Genomic DNA, 23,051 nt, shown 5'->3' on the forward strand with positions numbered 1-23,051 from the left:
TCAGCATGAACCTATGAAAGCATTTTTAAAAGTATTTTAAGATATTATCCAATGCTACTTAATTTATTTTGTTGCAAAAATGTTCCATCTCTGGTCATTGGGAACTCTTTCAGTTGGCTCCCATGTCGCTTTGGCATACCTCCATCATTATGTGTACCCTTAAATGCATATTACTAACTGAAAGAAGCCAGCTTAAAAGGTTATAGACGGTACAACTCCATTTATATGACATTCTAGAAAAGGCAAAGCAATATAGATGATAAACAGATCAATGGTTGCCTGATATGATGAAAATGACTTTTTATCTCTGTGGTTTTCCTCTCTCAAACCTATAATCCCAGTCAACTCATGCAAAAAAAAAAAAAAAATCAAACAAATTCCAATCCAGGGACAGTTTATAAAATACCTGACCATTACTCAAGACTGCCAGGGTCATAATAAACGGGGAAGTCTAAGAAATTCTCACAGTTTAGAGATGGTTACCAAGACATGACAACTAAATGTAATGTGGTAACTTGGATGGGATCCTGGACAGAAGAAGGACATTAGGTAAAAAGAAAGACAACCTGAATAAAGTATGGACTTTAGTTTATAATGTATCAATATTGGTTTAGTAGTTGTGACAAATGTATCATACTAATGTAAGACATCAATAACAAGGGAATTGGGGTGGAAGAAAGTGCAGAGAGCAATCGATGAAATTTTATTCAATCGCGTGGGAGAGTTGAAATTGTTTTTAAGTACTCAGAATAAAGATAAATGAGAGATGCCTTGGTCACCTCTCCAGAGGGCTTCCAGCCTGGCTGTCTTCTGATCTATGTTCCACAATATTGTCCTTTGATCTTCTAAAGAACAAACTCTAACTTTGTATTTGTTCTAAAGATCAAATGTAATGCAACTAAAGTTATTTAACATAGTCTCAGGGACAGAATAGAAACGAACAAATGTGGCTATCATTTTGTTGCTTTCCAACTTAAATCTATTCAAAGTTAACTTCTCCCCATCACGTAACTCACTCCTTAATGATGTCCTTGGGGGCAAGTTTCATCCCTGCTCTACAAAGAAGTTGCTCCTGATAACTTATTCTGTCCAAGACCTGCCTTTACATTATATTCACTCATTCTTTCAGTCAAACTAGATGATCTGAAGCAGGCTGGTTCTCTCCTCTGTGCCTTTACTCTAGTATTTATTATATCCACAAAAGTACCCTTGCTTATCTTCACCGGGTGAAATTCTATGCAATTCCCAGGGTCCACTCAAATACAGCCTTCCCTCATGAAGTCTTTTCTAATTCCATCAGGAGTGCACCCTCCCTCCAATGAGTTCCCAATTCCTGATATCTTTTATTGTAACTAATTGTGTTCTGGTATTAGTCTTTCCTATTATTTCACAAAGATCCTGAAAGATAGGTTCTCTGTTTAAACTCTGTTTCCCTGGCCATGCACTTTACACCTGCTATGTGTGGAACGTATCATTTGTGTTGAAAATAAAGTAAGGAAAAGTGAATTTAACTTTAAAAAACATTTACTTTTGAGTATTTCTTTGATACTTATAATAAATTCCCACTTTGCTCTGATAATTGATATGATTAAAGCTTGCAGTTCAGGGGCTGATATATTACTTTTAGAAGACTCACTTGGTTAAGGGTCCAACTCCTGATTTCAGCTCAGTTCATGATCTAACCGTTCATGAGCATGGGCCCCACACTGAGCTTGCTTGGGATTCTGTCTCCCTCTCTCAATGCCCCTACTCCACTTGTGCACTTTCTCTCTCTTTCAAAAATAAATTAGTAAACATTTAAAAGACTAAAGTAAGAGTTAATATCTTGATTGAAGCCATGCATTTAATAGTTGCTCTAAGAATAATAAGAAAATGTATAATTTGTATGAAAGGATTTTAAATTTGTTATTTTGTACCTATAAATTGCAATGTTTACTATAAGAAAACTTGAGAATTTATTAAATTTTGAAAATAACAGAATAGAAAAATTTCAAATATCATATTCTCTATTTTTAATTAACACATAGTGCAAACACAAAATTATTTCAACTCAATCCATATTTTACATCCAAGTACACGCTTACATACATTTGGAATAGAAAATAGCTAAAACCCAGTTTATTTTTCTTCTAGATATCTTTGAGCTCAACTTTCTTTTTAAGTAGGCTTCACCCTCAGCACTGAGCTCAACATGGATCTTGAATTTACAATCCTGAAATCAAGACCTGAGCTGAGATCAAGGGTCAAATATTCAACTGACTGAGCCACCCAGGCTACCTTAAACCCAACTTTTTTTTTTTTTAATTTTTAAAAGTTTGTTTACTTTGAAGGAGAGAGAGACAGAGTATGAGCAGGGGAGAGGCAGAGAAAGAAAGGAAGACACAGAATCTGAAGCAGGTTCCAGGCTTAGAGCTATCAGTACAAAGCCCAATGCGGGGCTCAAACTCACAATCCACGAATCATGACCTGAGCTGAAGTCAGACGCTTAACCAACTGAGCCACCCAGGCGCCCCATAAACCCAACTTTAAAAACACAAGTAAAGAACTCAGACTAAAGGCATTTGAGATGAGACTCCTGGCACTTGGGACCTTACCCATCCCTCCACTGATGATATAAATGGGCCTAAGTCCAGTCCCTTAATTTTGCCCATAGGAGGGAATGCTGTGTTGCCTAAAACACAGTTTTAGAAGTAACTAGCTGCAACAAATTCTGACTGTAAAATCTTCACAAAAGCAGCGCAGCTTGAGAGTTACCTACGCTAAAAAAAAAAAAAAAAAGCAAATGTATTTCATCCACATGAAAAAAATTGTTAGTAAGAACTTTAGCCTAATTACAAAAATGTCCAACAGGAATGGTCTATGAAGTGCAGTCATGAATAAAGATATGCAGAATGGTAAAATCCATTTTAACTGTATTAATTCTTTAGCATGTTCAGAATTTGAATTTGAGCATTAAAGCAAATTTGGAAGTTGGGAGAAAAACAGACAAAAGCTATGAATAATAAATGATTGCTTCCAGACCTTTTATTTTCCAGAAATTTTATTTAGATAATTAATAATAGAAATAATTACTTGAACTGTGTAGTTTTTATGGGTCAAAATGGTGGAAGTAGTCAAAATAATGTGTAAAGTAAGACATGTACATTACTACGAAGAGAGCAAAGTTGTTAAAAATAAAAACTAGTGTCAATGATATTAAAATGCCACCCTTTTTTAAAGCTAACAAGTATGCAATGATAGGGAAACATACTGTATCAGAGAAACGAAAGCTTCATAGTAGTATTTATTTCCCTTTTTAATCTTCTTTGCCACCCCCTCCTTTCTTTCAGTTAATACAACGGTTTTCAACATGGAAGTATCAGTTGTATGTATGGATGAACACTATCATTTTATCTGCCATATAGCAAAAGAATCTACTATAAACTGCTTGCTCATTTTAGCTTTAAGCAGCATCTTTAGAAATTTACTGTTATTAATGAGATATCAGCTCACACCTGTCAGAATGGCTAAAATCAAAAACACAAGAAACAAGTCTTGATGAGGATGTGGGGAAAAAAGGAACCTTCATGCACTGTTGATCAGAATGCAAACCGGTGTAGCCACTGTGGAAAATAATATGGAGGCTCTTCAAAAAGTTCAAAATAGAGCTACTCTACAATCCAACAATTGCACGGTTGGGTATTTACCCAAACAATACAAATACATGAATTCAAACGGATAGTGCACCCCTATGTTTATAGTGGCAGTATTTGCAATAGCCAAATTATGAAAGCAGCCCAAATGTCCATCAATAGGTGAACTGATAAAGAAGATGTGGTATGTATGTGTGTGTGTGTGTGTGTGTGTGTATAATTCAGCCATAAAAAAGGATAAAATCTAAAAAAAAAAATCTTGCTATTTGCAACAACATGGATGGAGCTAGAGAGTAAAGTACTAAGTGAGCTAAGTCAATCAGAAAAAGGCAAATATCATATGATCTCATTCATATATGGAATTTAAGAAACAAAACAAATGAGCACAAGAAAAAGAGAGAGAAACCAAGAAACAGACTCTCAACTATAGGCAACAAAATGAGTGACGGGGATGGGGACAAAGTACACTGGCCATGATGAGCATTGAGTAACATAAAGAGTTGCTGAATCACTATATTGTACACCTGAAACGGATATAACACTGCATGTTAACAATATTGATGTTAAAATTAAAAACTTAATAAAAAGAATCAATAGAGATGCAGCTTAGTAAAAAGTCACAGCAGTGCCATCTCTTCTAAGCAGAAATCGTAACTCTAATTTATAGGAGGCAAAACATTTTACTATTATGCTCACGTCTATTTTCACTTACTTCAAATGAAAATTTCTGTTCAGCCGAGGTGCCCAAATGTAGCAGACACAGACCAGGAATTTGGTGAGTTCTATGCTTTCTCCTGGCATGCTCGATCTAACTTTAAATTTGAAAGGTTTCTGGTGATGACAGTATGTAATGAAGTTGTTTGCTCCCTGCACTCTGTCTTCTAAACCTGAAGCTTTACTAAATCTGCTCTCTCAGAAAGGCCACCGATGACTACAGAGCCTCTCTTCGCCCTCTCAGTTCTCTCTCCTTAGCTAGCCACTGATGAATCTCTCTTCGTGGAACCCTCTGTTTGATGCCATCCAAACTCCATCTCCTTTGCTGTATTTCCCACTGGCTTCCAGACTCTTCTCTGCTGCTGTCCTCCCAAATGCTATAGTGAGGAAGTCTCTTAAAATCCATCTTTGCGATGGATCCCATTTGCCTTTACTCTTTCTATATGCTTTCTTCTTTGGCAAGCTCATCGAATTTCAAAGTTTTGATTTCCAAATGTATAGCTCATTCATTCACTTATTCAAAACACGGGGAAAAGTAGCAAACAAGGTGCCAGCCCTATTCTTAAGAAATGTGTTGTCTATTTTAATAGGTGAAACAGGCCAATAAATGGGCACTCAACCACACCATGTAATAAGGATTTCAATGAAGTAAGTGCAGTGTTCTGGAAACACGTTAAAAAGACATCCAATCCAATCCCGGGAGGTCAGGAAACTGTTCTGAAAGAGTTGATATATAATTAAAATCCTAAATAAAAGGCAGGAGCTGTGAAGCAAAGAGGACTCCAAGTAAAGAAAACAGCACATGGAAATGCTTGTGATCAAGAGGATAATGCCATTCAACAGACGACCGGCAATCTGGTGGCTGTGAGGCACAGTGCGGGGCAAGAAATTCTGATCTGAGTGTATGCAATGGTAAACACGGCTAGTTCAAAAAAGATTACATATTCCAGATAAAAAGTTTAGACTTTATAAGACATGCTCAGATGGAGTCTTGGAAAGGTCATTGTAGATGCAGTAAAGTGAAAATATGGGTGTGGGAAAAGGAAGAAGAGACATGAGTTGGAAGGCTGTGGTCATTCCCAGTGGGATGTGACTACGGCTAGAATGAGGACAGAGGCAATGCAGAGACATTTTTTCCATAGAGGTATTTTATCTGCTCGTCTGTATATACCCCTAGGAAAAGAATCCCAGGATGTTCCCTCCTGTGTGTTTTCATCTTGCTTCTTCATGGTCCACGATGCCAGCTGAGGTTGTTAGTACAATGAAATCAAACTAGTGGGATGGGAGAAAATTATTCTGCCATTTTTTTCCTAGATCTTTGTGTTGTACATCAAATCTGGGGCTGCTCGCTCCACACTTGTTTAACTTGTCCATGAGTTTCACAACAATTTTCCCAGTTCTGTGATCATCAATGACCTCAAGTTCACCAATGTAACTAACCATGCTTCTTCATCACAGAAACTGAGCACTGACTTTCGAGCATGGCCTAAATGGATAGGGAGCCTGGCATTTTGCCTTTATTTTCAGGATTGTTAATCCTCTTAAGAGTATCTGCCAGGACATTCATGAGCACCATTATGGCAGCACAGAAAGATGGCGGAAGGAACAGTGGAGAGACATTTAAGAGAAGTCTACACAGATTTGAGGATAGAATGATGAGGTCAGTTTTTTATTTGTTGAATAAATGAAACACCTGCTAAAAATCTAAGTGAAAATCTCTATAAGATAGTTAGATCTATAGACCAGGAAGTCAGAAGGAATTCTAGATGTGTGTTCACACCAGTAGTGAATTAAATAAAGGAGAAGGTTTGGGTCTGAAAAACCCTGACAGTTAAGAGACAAATAGAGAAATCTGTGAGGAATACTAAGTTGGAGGGTAGTAAAGTTTTAGTGCAAACCAGAGAATGGAGCAATGGAAGACAAGGGGGGGTTGTCAAAACTGCTACAATGAGGTCAAATTAAAGGCTGAGAAATGAAAAACTGAATGTAGCAACAAGAAGCATATTACTGGCCATACTAAATATGATTATATTTATATAATATGCATATTATATATAATATTATAAATATGATTATAAGTGGAGGATACAAACAAGATTCCAGTGAATTAAGAGATGAGTTACAGACAGAGGAATTAGAGACAGAAAGTACAGCTGAATTTATAAAACTAAGAGAGAGGAAAGTAGCTAGGGTGGACCATTTATCAACATAGAGTGTTTTGTGATGGGAAAAGCCAGTGGTGAATAAACTGGTAAACGTATGGCAGTTCAGGATAGACAAGACAAATAGGAAGGATGCAAGAAGAATCCTGAGGTGGTGTGAAAGGCTGGGAAAGCAAGCACAGGAAGCCTAACCCAGGAGACAAGAATGGTTGTAGACACTGTCATGATTTTTGTGAAGCATAGTGAGTCAGAGAGTTGACAAACTTCTTCGATTTATATTTTCTCTAAAAGATTTTTTTGTTTTATTTTAATGTTTATTTTATTTATTTATTGGTTAACAAAGCTTTTATTTTTATTTTTTTCTATGTCCAAGATGCTTTTTATTTTTTTTCCTTTCATAGTTTATTGTCAAGTTGGTTTCCATATAACACCCAGTTCTCATCCCAACAAGTGCCCTCCCCCATGCTCATCATCCCCCTTCCCCTCTCCCCTCCCCTATCAGGCCTCAGTTTGTTCTTGGCATTCAAGAGTCTCTCATGGTTTGCCTCCCTCCTTCTTCCCAACTATTTTTCCCCTTCTCCTCCCCCATGGTCCTCCGTTAAATTCCTCCTAATCCACCTATACGTGCAAACATACGGTGTCTGTCCTTCTCTGCCTGACTTATTTCACTCAGCATAACACCCTCAAGTTCCATCCACGTTGCTACACATGGTCAGATTTCATTCTTTCTCATTGCCATGTAGTATTCCATCGTATAGATAAACCACATCTTCTTGATCCATTCATCAGGTGATGGACACTTAGGCTCTAAAAGTTACAGTCTGATGCTGAAGATGATAGTGAACGAGTCTATTGGGAGACTTCAGGAAAATGAAGAAGGTTGTGAATAATCACTCCCACTGAACAGGAGCTACAACTACAAAAGCATAATTGTCAAGAGACCCTGAAGGCCTGATTGGGTTTGGAAACTGTGACACCTTGAGGGCAATAACCTCTAGCATTGAGTGTCTTTCCATAGCGTGTGCAAAGTTTCAGCAGTGAGACGGACCCGGGATTACACATACACTCTGTTGGCGGACCGCTGAAAGAGAAAATTGCAAGCCTGTGTGAACTGAAGTAGCTGGCTGTTTTGCTGCTGGTATAAGGATTCCTCGAATGTCTGTCTTCCCTGTGAGAGGGGCAGTATGAGTATATTCACCCCGACGCACTTCCGATACAAGAACAAGCACATTTGGTGAATGCATAATTTTGAAATGCTTGAATGGTCCTACCAGCAAACCTGGTCTCTGGTTACTGTTTTATCACCTTCACATCACAGGGAGAAGCTTGGGCTTCTACCGCCCTCATTACTCACAGAATATAACCTTCCATGGGGGTCTTGTTTAAGATGATGGGATTTTGCATCATTTGTATGGTATCATCTAAGCGACAGCTTACACTTCTGTCCTACTCTTTACTTTTAAACTGTCCACATCGCTGTCAATTTGCCTGGAACTTTTTCTGTGACACGGGGTGGCTAGAATCAATTGTTTTCTCAAATGTCTCAGTTACTAGTTACAGAGGCCTTTCCAAATAAAGGGCCTCATTTAACTTCCAGTAGCAGCTCCTGCGAGCCACATCCCTAGGGTTTGCTTAAGTCAGTGAATACGCAGTGTGAGTAAACATGTGCTAGAATCTGCAGAGGTGCAGGTGGACAATGAGCACAGGCATGAGACGGAGCTGCACAGGGTCCTCCTTCCCAGCAAGGCCAGCGGGGGAAGGGGCCCCCAGCTGCCAGGTATTCATGCTCAACTGTTTGCTCTTATTTCTCTTACAAAGGGCTGGGGCAACCGTAGGGGTGTAGTTAAAGGCAGGTTAAGGCACTGAGTTAAAATTTCTTTTATGCTTTGAATAATTTCTTCCTGTTTATGATACTGCATCAGCGACCAAGAACTTACCAGGCGACCATTGTGCATATGTTAGTACATTAGGCATTTTATCAGATTTGAGGGCCCAGTTGGGAGCTGGAAAACATTAATAAAATTTAGGGCTTCGTGTTGATACAAAGGCAAGGAAATGGAAAAATCTCTATTTGTAGAGGGACATGATGTTCTCCTTGCTTGATGGCTGAGCATTGCTTACCGGATCGAGCAGAAATGTCTCAGAAGAGCAATTCTGGGCTTTGTATGCCCAATCACCCAACACTTTCACCTTACGTCCTGTGTCATTCCAGAAAAGCTGACCTACTTTCTCTCCCTAAACTATAGGAAAAGAAATGCCGACAACTGCTACTTTTCTAAGCTAGAAGCAAGTGGTCTGACCTTGAATCGTGTTAGAAAAGATCGGGTATCTTCAGGGGTCAGGATGCTTCCCAATGGCCTCACGTTTGTTGAAAAATTCTCAGAAAAAAGAATCAAAACATAACCTAAAGCAGTTATTTTACTTAGTATATCATTTCAGGCCTAGAGATAAATTTCCAAATTATACATTCGGGTTTTTATGATTTTTATGAGATTCTGGTATGTCCTTCTATGCCTTACCTTGGGTTTTCCAGTGTACTATAATATTTCAACCAATATATCATGGTTTGCTTCTAATAGGATCTACTATTTGCTCATAAAACTCATTTTTCCATGGAATAATAGCATTGTTTCAGAACATTAGAGTAATTTCCTGTGGTTGGATAGCATATATATCCTTGACTTTACTTAGAGAAAAATAGATTATTAGAAATCAATGGATTGATAAACCTGGAAAGTTTCACTTTCTGTTCTATAACTAAACACTTTATATGCCACGAAAGGTCATGGGAACCTATTGCCTTTCGCTTTGAGGTAAACCTCTCTCTAGAGTGTGAACCATGAACACTGAAATATGAAAGATAAAAAAGTTTTAAAAGCCTGTTTATATGTTAATATTCTCTTTGTTAATAATATTCAATTCAATAATATTTAAATGCCCAATATGTACCAGGCACACTAAAGATGCCAGAGACAGAGCAAAGAAAAAATGAGGACTCTCTGCTTACACACAAAATGCACATTCTTTTTTTTTAATGTTTATTTATTTTTGAGAGAGAGACAGAGCATGAGTGGAGGAGGTGCAGAGAAAGAGAAGACACAGAACGTGAAACAGGCTCCAGGCTCTGAGCTGTCAGCACAGAGCCCGACGTGGGGCTCAAACTCAGGAAGAGCATGATCATGACCTAGGCCAAAGTCAGACGCTTAACCAACTGAACCACCCAGGTACCCCTCAAAACACACATTCTAATGAATATGTGCCTAAGACTTTGTAAAAATGCCCTGAAGCCAGATAATCATGTGACAGTGGAGGGACCGTCCATGCCTCTGTCAATAAGGGTGGTATTATGTCAACATGCCCTTGGAAGAGGTCAGTCCTCAAACATACCCTAAAAAAAGGTCAATACTGAAATCAGATACAAGAATTCAGAAACTGGCCAAGAGTAGGAAGAATGATACCTGTATCCTTTTCATATTGACTAGGAATCAGGTAAGCCCAGACTCTGGGACTGAATATGCCTGGAAGATTTTCAGGGTTGGAGATGTCGGTGACTGTCCCTAGATATGAGGAGGGCAACAGGGAAAAAGTTTCTAAAGGACTTACAGTCAGATCTGGACTGTGAAGGGATAACAGTTACTTTCCATGATGTATTTTCCTTTTACTCTCTGTGATGCTCAAAAACATCTTGTGAAAACTTAGAGTCTGGGAGATGAAAGGGGGAGTCTGTGAGGAGGTACAGTCTTCACAGAACCCAAGTAGGAGTGGTGCCCTTGGTTGAGGTCCAAGTGATGGTAGCAGACGGTCACTGTGTTGGAACACAATCTCAAAAGGGTAACGGAGGCTCTGGTATGGACGTGGACATCACAGATAGGTGGGGGGAAGGGACGTGAGATACTGGTTCCTGAGTGGCCCAGGAAAAATATCAGATATGGGGAAACAAAGCCAATGAGAGCTCATGCCTTCAAAGAAGACTGGAATTTTAACTGTCACTACCTGAGTGCTTTTTATGAATGCGTTTATTCTCTTTTTTATATTTCCCAGGTTAGCTATAGTGAATTTGTAATGGTTTTTTATAATTCAAAATGTTCTAACAATATTAATGTCTGCTTTATAAGGTATTATATGTGACATCTGAGATCCATCCCCAAGAAAAGTCTGTTGAATGACCTACCAAGCAGCTACTAGGGGGCCCTTGAGGAAATAGCCAAGGAAAACCTGGCAGATCACTTAGTGAAGGTTAAGGCTTCAGCACTGAAGCCCCCAGAAGGGTAATAAACAAGTGTGTGTCCATATCATTGCTTACACAGAGACCCACAACTACCCAGACCACAGATGTTTTCGTGAATGAACCCCACCAGAGGAAAAATCAAATGTCAGGTTTACTGAAATAACCAAATAACCCTCAACAGTCTGAAAAATCTGACACCCCCTCTTTTTGTGACTATTCAATAAGATCAAAGTGGTAGTGACGTCTGGCAGATCCCCTTTAAAAAAAACTGGATTAAGTCAAAGGAGCAGTTATTTATGGAAAATTACAAAATCACAATCCAAACGTATGCCTTACATGAAATGGAGTTAATCAGAACTCTACGTGATGTACATGACCCTAGTCGGCCTCAATGCCCAGGTATTCATGAATGCAGCAAAGAAGAACAATTCTGAGTGATTCTAGAAATACCAGTCACTTAAATTATAACATAACTGCAAAATTCAAAAGGCATTTAGTTTTCTTAGACACAAGGACTTCTTTGCTTACAGGGGAATTTTCAAAATATAAAAATCCTATTATATGTTACACTGAGTTTCTTAGAGTCATTATTTTAAAAAGGTCTATTTATGTAGAAGCAGGAAGCTTTCTGTGTGGTTTGCTACCAAAGGATAGTGAAAAGACGGGTGCATTTGTGCCACGGGAGGATCACATTCTGGTCACAGAGCTTCTGCGAGAGCTGCTGTCACGTGTTCTGTGCTGTGGTCGCCAGCATCTCCTGCCATTCTTAGAACCATTGGAAGCACTTTATGAATAGGACAAGCAGCTTGTTCTCGGCTCAAATATAGAGGGGAAAATCCCAACTCCTTCTTCAGTTGGGAGATAAAATATCTGTTATCTTAATGAAAGATAAAGGGGCCTGACTTTTCAGACAGCTCTTAGGCTACAGTCTATGGCTCTTTCTGGATAACATATACAATTACTTACATTTCCCCATACTTTTTGCATGGGCGATCCTGATGAACTGGTCTATTTTCAGTGATGTCCTATGCTTTAGGCTTTACTATCTCTACCAAATCCTTTCTACTTTTCTTTCCTTCTTTATAATTTTTTCCTTCCTTCCTTTCTTCCTTCTTTTCTTCCATCCAAACCTACCTTTAAAAATAATGTGTATACCAGGGGTGCCTGGGTGGCTCAGTCAGTTGAGCATCCGACTCATGATTTCGGCTGAGGTCAGGATCTCACAGTTCGTGATGTAGAGCCCAGAGTTGGGCTCTTCACTGACATTGAACCTGCTTGGGATTCTCTCTTTCCCTCCCTCTTTGCCCCTGTCTGACTTGTGCTCTCTCTCTCAAAATAAATAATCTTTAAAAAATGTGTATATTTCTCTCCCCCACCCCCCAAAAATCAAGTTGGCTTATAAAAGGAAGGTGGTGTACACAAAAAGGTTAATAAAATAGACAGCGACGACCTAAAAAGAAGAAAACAACAGAGAGGCCAGCCAGCTGTTAGAAGAATTACACTATGCCATGGAGCAATTGTGTTTTTCCATTTGGTCTTTATTTTTTTTTCTTAGTGAATAGGATAAAAATATTAACCTCTGCTGAGGTATGGAATGTTCCTAAGTGAATTAAACAACTATTTTAAAGTACACTGAATTCTAGCATCATTATGCTTGTTCATAAGTTTTATAAGCAAAAGGACAGCAATTCTAATTAGATTCCCAGCTGTTTTTAGTATTTTCCTTAACTGTTGGCAACTCTAATAAGTAATCTATTAAAAAAAAACAACTCTGCCAATCAAGTAAAATTGGGAAAGACCATAAAACCCTGGGACTGGCACTTACAGATGCGTGTGCTGGCCAGTCCAAACCAAAAGAGGGAAATGGCACAGCCAGAAGGCACCTGCCAAATCTCTAACTAATGTGCAGTGTTGATATCATGTCTGATATCCATCAGGTGTGAGTCCTGGCTCCCCGTCTCTGCTCTGTTCCAAGCCTTAGAGGCCTCATCTGTAAAATAAAGTTGACACTCCTCCTCTGGATCTGAAAAAGTTAATGATTTGATATCAAGTGTTTCGGGATTTGAGTATTGGTTCTACCTTTTAGTAGCTTCATGACATGAGACTTCGATTTCTGATACACCATGTGCTTCATGAAGTTTCTTTCTCTCCTTTAAAACCGAATAACACATATCGAATTCTCAACATGGTGTTCATACCTTGCTGGTGTTCAGTACACCTGAGCTCTCTTGTCTCCTTGTTTGCAAGAACTAAATAGGAAGGAAACATCCACAATGGTACCTGAAGGCACCCAATTAATTAATGTTAGCGTATTATAATTATTTCCCATCGTTATTGCAATTTAGTGATGGAGGGGGATATGAAGGCAGCCAAAAGCCCAAAGCAGAAAAGGCTTCTTTCTATCAACAGAAAAAAAAAAGGCCTCTTGGTGGCTGAAATCATAGCAGACGTACTAGGAGTAATAACTTCTATTTTGGTAATGAAAACTTCTATTCATGGACTTTATGAAGACCTTTCAGTGTGTTTTGGGTTTTAAGTTTTAATTAGGTAGAGCAACTGCAGGGAGACATTCGTCAAATGACAATAGCAGTCCCTTGTTACATTTTGAAGTGCATTAATGCAAAACATGAATACATACATACATGGAGAAATGGATATTGTTAATAAGTTACATGAGACAGTGGCCTCAACAAGCTGGCTGTGATTGGGCTTTTCTTGTTGGTACTTTGAATGGGGCACATCATGGAATAAATATCTGCAGACATTTTCACTTAATTGCCCTGGTAGAGTATTTCCAAGGGTCAATGGGCACCAAGAGAGAGATTCCTGATGATATGAAATGTACAAGATACCATACATTTTTAAAGGTGGGGTAGCATTAGAATATATGCAAAAAGGAATTACTGGTTTCTTCTGAGGAGAAGCTAGTAACACACTGAAATGAATTCATAAGGAAAACCATGGCTCCTCCTCATCTCATGTGAAAATAATTAGAACAGCAAATAGTATTCCTCTTGTACTTCACTATGAAGGTTTGGCTGTGGTAGCAGAGACATGGGTTGGGAGCAGGTGCTCAAAGATATGAGGCATTTATTCATGTTTCTTTAAGTGTTATTTAAAACAGAAAGTGCATATCTGAAAGATGTGTACTTGTGTTATGTCTACTATCTTGAAGTAGGTCAAACTAATCAATCTTGTTAGAACCATAGGATGGCTCTGCTTTATGATTTCTTGTATGTTACCACCAGAATGTTAAACAATGCCTTGGAAACCCAGAATGTTTTCCTAAAATGGTTCACTAGCACTGGAACAATAAATAATAAAGGAGTCACTTTATTTCTTTCATACTGATATGATACCTTGCAGAACGGACAATAAAATATGTATTTTATAAGGCATTTCTCACAAGAGGGGCTTGATGTAATTTGCAAGTGTTTTAAATGCCCCTATCTTTATCTTTCTGCCACCCAAGTAAAACTGTTGTTTGAAGCACTATGAGGAGTATCTGGAAAAGATTTATTTTTATTTTGAGGTGCCTGGGTGGCTCAGTCGGTTAAGCATCCAATGTGGCCCAGGTCATTATCTCACAGTTCATGAGTTCGAGCCCCACATCAGGCTCTGTGCAGACAGTCTGGAGCCTGGAGCCTGCTTCAGGTTCTGTGTCTCCTTCTCTCTCTGTCCTCCCCCTTCACTCATGTTCTGTCTCTCTCTCAAAAATAAATAAACATTTTAAAACTTAAAAAAGAAAAGATTTCCTTTTATTTTGAATGTAACAGGAATATATTGGAATACGTAGAAAATAGCTCTACCAAAGGGTACACCCAGGATGCACTAGCTAAATATAACATCGAATCTAAGAAAATCAATTACTTTATTCCAAAAGACACCATGTAAGGGACCATCTGGTCAGGTGGGTTCAAGCACCTCTCATGATTGCCAACCATGTAACGAAAAGCAGAATCTAAGCCTGAAATAATTGTGCCAAAAAGAGAAAACACACAGGTAGAGATTAGGAGACTAAAGTTCTGTTTCTTTGAACCATGTTTTTGTGTGATTTTGGACATTCATATTTTTCTCGGTTGACTTTCCAGTTGTCAAATGAATACATCTTATGCATGGCTATGTCACGATATTGTTGTAGTATTCAAATAAAACAGTGTCTTTTAAATGATTTGGAATAGCATGAAAGATTTTGCAGATTCAAAATATTATCAAGGATAACAGAGACATTCTATACATTCTCCTTTCTGATATACCTTCATGTTCCTTGAGCTGATTTCTCTGGCAGACCAACCAAATGCATGCGGTATGAAGGCAACTTGTAACAGAGTTTTATTATATTCATTAAGAGAATTTGGATCATTTTGTCTAGAGGACTGGTAGAGAATTGGAGGTCAATGAAGGACTCTAATGGTGAGCATAATGGGTTGATTTAATTAGTTCGGTGACATTTAAGATATTCGATCCAGTTCAGTGATGTGTAAGCAAAACATCTGGTTGACTTATCTGAATCTCAATTTTCCAGATATTTTTACAATAGGTAATACCTCTAGAAGGAGAACTATTGCAACTATTCAACATTAAGTTTTTATTCTGGATAAATCTCTATTCTTAATCTTATTCTTCTATCTGCATTTTAAACCATTTCTTTCAAATTGGGTTTGGTTTAGATAAGGAAAGATTCATTTTAAATTTCTTTCTCTTCATTTTTCCTCATTTATTTAAGAGAACACAAACCAAATCATTGGCTACCAAAAACTTAATGCCACTTCAGTGGATTCCCGTTAGTAAAAATCAAGAGATTATTGATAACTTATTGATCTTGACACTTCAGTCAATGACTGGAGAGGATGCATGTCTTCTGCCGTCATGGTGTTTTTTTTTTTATTTGACTAAAGCAATAAGACTAACATGTAAAATAAAAAATAGAAGATAAAATTAATCAACAAATTGAGTAGTAGCAAGTGCAAATAATTCATGGTAAAGAAAAGCACTTGGGAGCTGAATTATGTAGAGAAGGCTTCATAGAATAGATTGTGTTTGAAGGCTAGTATAAAAATTGCATGCATTTTAAAGAATCCAATTTAGCTAAATATGCCTGCAAATGTTCAGAGTTTTAAAAGAATCTGGCCTATTTAAAAATAAAATCAAAATTTTGGCACACTAGAATGTTGACTCACTTAAACTTCATAAAACACCATATTAAAAGCATTTTGCTGATGAAGAAAAAAAGAGAGAGGGAGAGAGAGATTAACTAACTTGCCCAATGCCAGTAAGTACTTGAATCAAGACTTGAGCTCAAGGATGTCTGCAGAGCCTATGACTCATCTTCAATGCCAAGTAGCCTCTCAAGGAACACTGGGATCTCAAGAAGCAAGGGTGGATGGAGAGAAAGAGAAAAGTGGAGCAAGCAGGGTATTGTTCAGGGAACACAGAGAATGTACCTAATGTTCTTTAATATCTAGTAGTCATAGTGAGGCTCATTTCAGATTTTGGCTGCTCATTGGACTGAGGATCTTAAGGTACTCCTCACCCTGGTAAGCATCACTTCACGAGCTTGGCAAGGGTGATTCTTCCAGTGAGAGGCAGCAAAGATTACAAATGAGCAGCATGATGTCAAGAAGTTATTAATCTCTGCCAGTCATTTTGTAAAGGATGCAAACTTCATTGAAGCACTGTCGTTTGATAAATTTTCTCAAAATATCATCCATAATTAATGACATGATTGACATTAGACACAAAGCATATTTAATAACAAATTATGAATAGGTTCTGGAGGATAAATTTTGCAAGCACAAGCCAAAAGCTAATAGTTCATATTACAGAAAGGCAGATCTGAAAAACAGAAGAAATACGAATGTGGAAGTTTTCTGCAGTAATGGCCCAAATTTGATCACATACCTCTGTATTCATGCTGTTGGACAGTCTTTCCTTACATTGGTTCTGGACTTGGCCATGCTACTTGCCTTGGCTGATGAAACAATAGAAAATGTGACTCCAGTACAAGCCACCATAGTAAGATACCAGTGCCAGCAGGCTAAAGGATGAGAGAATGAGCTGCAACTAGCTGACGACCTACCTATTATTGAATACACCAAAAAATCCTAGATCATCCACCCAACCACCTGGCTACAATCCAGAAAAGGAAAGCCCACCAGAAGCCAACCAAGCAAACCCCCAGAAGAGGTGACCAACCAATCCACAGAATTATGAACTAAATAGCATGGTTTTTTATTGTGGGGACTAAGCTTAGGAACTCCCTGGGCTTGTACCGATAGGTTAACAAGGCATAAAGAATTAGAAAGCCATAGGATGCTCACACCAAAGTTTGGGTAAACAGAATTAGGTAAATAGGTTTAGAGAGGGCGGGGCAAAGGCCCCACTATAGAACAAAGGTATGTGAGGTAAACAAGATTAGGTATTCAGGGCAAAAACACCCTCCAACTTAGTACAATAGCAGAGGGCTGCTTTCACAGGGAGGGCCAAATTAGGTAAACAGGTAAATAGGACTATAAATCACTCCTGGGGAAATTGTTCAGAGTGGAGCTAATGAGAAAATGAAAGGTGCCTTGTTAACCCATCAGTGCAAGCCCAGGAAATTCCTAAGCTTATATCCCACAGGTTATTTTAAGCCACTGAGTTTACGCAGCAAAAGCTATTTGATACGATAGAAAACTATTTCAAGCAATGAGAAAAACGAGCAAAAAAAAGGTATTACAAACCTGTTTCTCAAATAGAAACCTAGCAATCCAAAAGGTTCATACTGCAAAGACTGTGGTGTGTCCAGGCAGCAAGGGTTTGGACATCCTTAAAGAATCCCATACCTCAGAATGATAGAAGAGAAGCAGAATATTCTTGTGCAACTGAAAGTAAAATAGAAAAACACCACAGGGCCTTGGGAAGCACAGCACGCTTTCCCAGTGTGAGGCAGAATCACTCGGTGTGCCCCCAACCTGAGGTTTGGCAAAAGCAAAGATTATAAACAGACAGGAAGAGGCCCTGCCAATGCGAACAGGGAGCAACACAGAAGCAGTGGAGAGGACCGCCAACTGAAGACATGGGTGCTGGACTCCCAGGAGGAGCTGATATAGACAGAGACCCACCAAGGGCTAAATCCCTCCTCCTATTCTCCTGCCCCCAACCAACATATGGTGGGCATCAATTTCTTCTCTGTGAAACCAAAGTACCACTTTATTCTACCGGCTAGACTCTCACTCCGAGACTAACGCAATTTATTCTGGGCTTTGCATTTTCATACATATTCTATCTTCTCAGTAATAGTACTGAAAGGTATTAATAAAAGGATTAGCCCTTCACACCACAAAAACATAAGCTAAGTTTATAACTATTGACTCGTCATCAACAACAACAAATCACACAAACCTGCATCCAGGATTAAAAATTAGGATGGGTGCCAAAATACATGCCCCCGAAGTCTAACAATACACTATATACATTGGATCAGATTGCAACAGCCTCCTAAGAAAGCATGGCAGTACTAAGAGAAGACTCTGGAAAATGACTAATGAAACACCCAGTCTGCAGTGGGACAGTCAGAACTCAGAAGGATAAGGGAGCACACCACTTTGGATCCTGTTCACTGAAGTCAGTGAACGGCAGCTCCTCTCCACCACCTGGAGAGCACAGAGCATGTGGGTCTTGCATGACCACAGTTTGTGGGCCACTGGGAATGGACAAAGCAGAATATGGGGTGAGTCTGATGCAGTGGGAAGGGTCCATCATGAAGAAGACCTGTGGCCAGGATTGCTTCCATTTCTACGCCTTGCCCTCTAGACTCAGTCTAACTAAAGACTAAAACTAACCTATTAATGCAAGTTAATGTGACGAGTATGGCAGCTCTAGTTACGAAGAACAGAAATTATGGCACTGTGTTACCTAAAGACAAAACACCTACCCTGTCAATAGTTAAACATCAATCAGTATTGTGAGGAATCGTTTATATTTGAGGAGAATAAATGGGAAAATGATTCATAAAACAAGCCTAAAACATTTCTAAGACATCAAATGGCATGAAGATACAACAGTATCTTCGAGGTGTGATTAAAATATTAAAAGTGAATGACACCGATATAACTAAAGAGGAGATGAAAGATAACTTAAAAGAGCATGCTGGGATGGGAAGAGGGTATGCCAAAGGCAGGTGGAAATGGGGAGCTGGAGAGAAGAATGAATATTTTAAATGCAATAGTGTTTGTTCTTCCTTAGCAGCAATAAAGAACTGAATCTCCAGTGAAGGAAATCAGAATCAATGTTATAATGTGCAAAGTTAATAAGTTTACATAGATGGAGAAGAAAGGGAAAGAGCTAAGAAAAGAATCAGAAAGAAGAAAATGATAATTGGGTGTAAGACAGAATAAAACATACTAGTAAATGTCATTTTAAAAGAACAAACAAGAATAACACAGGGAACTAATTGGATAAAATAACAAAAATGAATACAAAAAGAACTATGACTGTGAGTTTTCTGAGCAATTATTATGTAATAAATGCCTTTTCACTGTTTTTTTTTTAGTAGTAGCTGCTTTATATACATTAATTCTTTAATTTTCAGGAAAGCACAAAGTAGTGGGCACTTTAGAAATGAAGAAATGAAATCTAAATAATATAACAGGAAAACTTATTTTCAACTTAGTAAACCTGAATCAACAGACTTTAATTATTCAGCAGATCACACGAATACACCAACAAACAAATAAACTCCTAGCAGTTGTGTACTTATTTCAAAACTGGGGAAGATATTACAGGGATCTAGGCAGTGAAACACACACACCCACACACACACACACACACACGAAAAATTAGTTTTCTTCATTTTGCCAATGTGCTGAATGCATAACAGCAATGAATCAATATCTATGGTGTTTTAAAGAAGAAAGTTTATCTCATCTACATTATCTAGCCAAATAGTCAACATATACACAGACAACAAAATTTATGTCAGATACACAGAGGTCAAGAATTGAACAACCACATAGAATCCTGAAAAACTGCTGGAAGAAGAATTCTAGCTTTACAATAACTCAGTTAAAAATAGTAACAAAAACAAAATTTAGTAAAATAGTGATATAGAAAGTTACCATATGTAAATCAACTCTTTTCATATGTACAAACAATGACCAGTTAATAGATATAATTGAAGAGAAGACCGCACTTATAATAGTAACACAAAATAAAGTAAGTAGGAATATGTTTGATATGAAGCATGCAAAACCTATGTGAGGAAACCTAAAAACACTGCTGAAAGACCACAAAGCAGACTTGAATAAGTGAAAAGACACAGCATGTTCTTGGATAGAAGACTGAACACTGTAACTGGCCTGGGGAAGATGGAAAGAGCAGGTCTGAAAGGGGATCAGTCAGGGTTCTACTTTGGTCATGCTGAGACTGGCCCCCTGCAGGAGGCCACATATGCATCAGATAGACCAGGATGGAACGCCATGAAAGCTATGACTTTGGGAGCCCTTCACATATACCACTGAGCTACAGTGTGTATACGAAGAAAAGCACCTAGGACAGAAACCTGGACATTCCAACATTTATAGATTAGCTAGGAGTCGAGAACCATCGCAGAAGACCTACACGGGCAGTGACAAGGAGGAAAAGCCATGAATGTTAGATACCCTAGAAGTCAAAGACAAGTCATTCATGGAGGGAATGTTCTTCCTGTATTTCCAGTGCTTAGTCCATCGTAAGAATTCAGAAAATATGTGTTAAGTGAATAAAAGTATGAATAAATCAATGAAGGGATGCCTGAGTAGCTCAGTTGGTTGAACATCCAACTCTTGATTTCGGCTCAGGTCATGATCACAGGGTCGTGGGATCAAGGCCTAGTCAGGCTCCATGCTGAGGGCAGACTCTGCTTAAGATTCTCTCTCTCTCTCTCTCTCTCCTTCTGCCTCTCTCCCCAGCTCGTGCTCACTCTCTCAGTCTCTAATTAATTAAAAAAAGTCAATGAAGAAATAAGTCTTTTTCTAGAAAAAATATTGTTAAAATAGACCCAAGAGATAGATGAAAACAAAACTTTTAGATGAATCCTGCATGTGTATTATATGGGTATTAAATATATGTGTGTGAACATAACAGAAATAATCCTAAATTCTTTTAATGTTTATTTTTGAGACAGAGAGAGAGACAGAATGTGAGCAGGGGAGGAGCAGACAGAGAGGGGGACACAAAATCCGAAGCAGGCTCCAGGCTCTGAGCTGTCAGCACAAAGCCTGATGCGGGGCTTGAACTCACAAACCATAAGATCATGACCTGAGTCAAAATCAGATGCTTAATTGACTGAGCCATCCAGGTGCCCCAATTCTAAATTCTAATTAAAGCTCCAAATATAGCTTTATGTTAAAAGAATAATACAAGAATAACACCATATGACCACTTCTCTAATAGTACCAAAATATCTAGTAAAATATTCGGTTCAATGTGCACTGAATTGCTACAACAGAAATGGAAAGGTATTAAACGTTCATTAACAAAATGTTGAACCCTAAGAATACGAGTGTGGACTCATTGGTTTTGGATAAGGCCTTTAAGACCATGCAATTCTCTCCCCTTGTCCCCAGATGGGCATCAGAACATGCTCCTATCCCCAGGAATTGGTGTCTTCTTCCAACTTGTCATCAAATCCTCTTTCAACAAACAGTTGAACCTAGAACCTCCAATGATCCTAGACATCTTCAAACGATTGCTTCACAATCAGCTAGAAGCCTGATATAAGTTCCTGTCTTATTTGAAAATTTTCCAAAAATTTGTAGGGTTAAAATTAGACCTTCTTTTAATATTTAAAATTTAAAATGAGACCTTTATTATAATAATTATTTAGTCTCTCTAAGATTATTTTCATACCTGCAGCCATCAGAGTGACTTTCATGCTGTCAGTTATGTTCTTGACCATATTTAATGCTGCTGAATTGATTCATTTCTGTGTGCAAATCTGTTATATCTTTAGAGCAGTCATCAATGCTTCTTGCTCTTCTTAAAATCTAGCCTTTTCCTCTGCAGAGGTTAAACTAGTTCATTCAAACCAACCAACCAACAACTAGTTTTTCAGCCAGTCCTAAATAAGACTAAAGAACATGTATGCTCCTTCCTGGATATGACTGAATGTATCTTTCCATGTGCCTTCTAATGAAGCTTGGCAACTTCCTTAAACTGTTGAGCAACCAAATAAAATCAGTTTTCATACACATTATAGCTAAAACGATATCTCATGTGTAAATTATAAACAATGATTGTTTCTTACTAGCTTATTGTATCTGTACCTTTCCCCTGCTTCTTAGACTATTACAAAGTACATTTTTGGTCTTCCCTTACAAGAAGTACTCTTGAATCCACTTCACCCTTTGAGCAATAATTTTCTTGTAAATCAGTAGCTTCTTAGTTTTCAGTGACTGTGCAAATGGGGCTTTGAGTTTGTAAAGTCAGCCTGATGTGAGGCTAAAATGTAAACTTGATAAGACTGTGGCTCCTTATGCCAGGAATTATTCTCCTCTTTTCACTTAGTAACAATATGATGCTGACCATAGGTGCTTTGACTTTAATCAAATACCTAACCTGCTAGGATAGGTCTTCTAAAAACTCATGTACCAGATGAGTGGGGGGTGTTCACAGGCATTTACGTATAGAATTACAGCTACAGTTTCTGATAACATGGCTTTATAAAGTTAGCTCAAAATAAGGAAAAAATACAAACTTTGCCTTTCGATGTCATGTTATTTCTAAACCATTCTAAGGGGGTAACCACCAGAGGCAGGAGCAAAAGCCATGCAGAACTATTTTCTAAATGAAATGACAGTTTGTTGTGTGGTTGATGGATTGCTCTCTTTTCCTACCAAGCCGTTCTCAGTCACTGTAATACCAATTTTTGTAAGTTTTTTGTTTGTTTGCTTTTTCAGCATCCTCTCTAAACAAAATACATCTTATTTTTCACTTCAGGGATGTAAACTGTTTACTGCATGGGAAAGCTCTTATGTGACATTTTTAAAAGGTCATTAAATGCCTTCCATATGAAGAATTTTTTCCAGGCAATGCACAATGTGGGCTGGTAGAAGCTGTTCCTAAACTCTGGAAATGAGCTCAGTGCTGTAGAACAGACAGAATGTCCGCCACAGGAAATGGCTCCATGACTTAAATAAGAGCATGAAAAAAATCATGGAGGTATGATCAACAACTCCAAATTACAAATGACATTGTTTTCAAATCTCATGCAAAAATGGAGTTAAGGGAAAATGATAAATTAATGAGATTTAACCTTATGCGTTTTATGAAGGGCAATTTCATTACTTCAAAATC

General features: G+C 38.2%; 1 protein-coding gene across 2 annotated transcripts in view; it reads right to left on the reverse strand.

The window, feature by feature from the left end:
- Positions 1-23,051, reverse strand: part of RGS7 (regulator of G protein signaling 7) — a 509,116-nt gene that overhangs the window by 139,393 nt on the left and 346,672 nt on the right. The gene's annotated exons all lie outside the window — the stretch shown is intronic.

The sequence above is a fragment of the Crocuta crocuta genome, unplaced genomic scaffold (genome assembly GCF_008692635.1).
Source record: "Crocuta crocuta isolate KB4526 unplaced genomic scaffold, BGI_CrCroc_1.0 scaffold243, whole genome shotgun sequence".
In the NCBI taxonomy this organism is placed as follows: Eukaryota; Metazoa; Chordata; class Mammalia; order Carnivora; family Hyaenidae; genus Crocuta; species Crocuta crocuta.